Here is a 422-nt window from a genome sequence, read left to right as displayed (position 1 = left end):
TTACTCAGTTCAACTAACTTTCCTTGAGAGAAGGGGAAAAAGGATATTGGTGGAGTTCTTACTATGTTTCCAGAGATTTAACTCCAGGTACTGAGTGGGTATACTGGAAAGATTTTTTGTGGGTTTGGGGTAGAAAGCAGACTTGAAATTATGTCCTAGTTTCCAAATAACTTCAAAGAGTTACGTGGAAACCTTGCCCACCAGTTAACTTGGGCCAGAACTCAGGTTTCTTCCAACCTAGGAACTTTCCTGTTGCCTCTGGGAAGATGGTGCGCTCTCCAAACAGGTAAGTCTTGGGTGTGTGGACCCCCTGGGGCTGCGGGGGTCGGGGGGGACCTAAGGGAGGGACGGGGACAGGGGGCGGGGCGGGGCGGAGCCGCGGGCGGACTGGCCGAGGGGGGCGGGTTCCGGGGGGGCGGGTT

The sequence above is a fragment of the Myotis yumanensis genome, unplaced genomic scaffold, assembly GCF_028538775.1.
Source record: "Myotis yumanensis isolate MYYU_CA2020_CCGP unplaced genomic scaffold, mMyoYum1.0.hap1 SCAF_3, whole genome shotgun sequence".
Classification (NCBI taxonomy): domain Eukaryota; kingdom Metazoa; phylum Chordata; class Mammalia; order Chiroptera; family Vespertilionidae; genus Myotis; species Myotis yumanensis.
The sequence above is the reverse complement of the archived record's forward strand: the minus strand, read 5'-3'. Positions refer to the sequence as shown.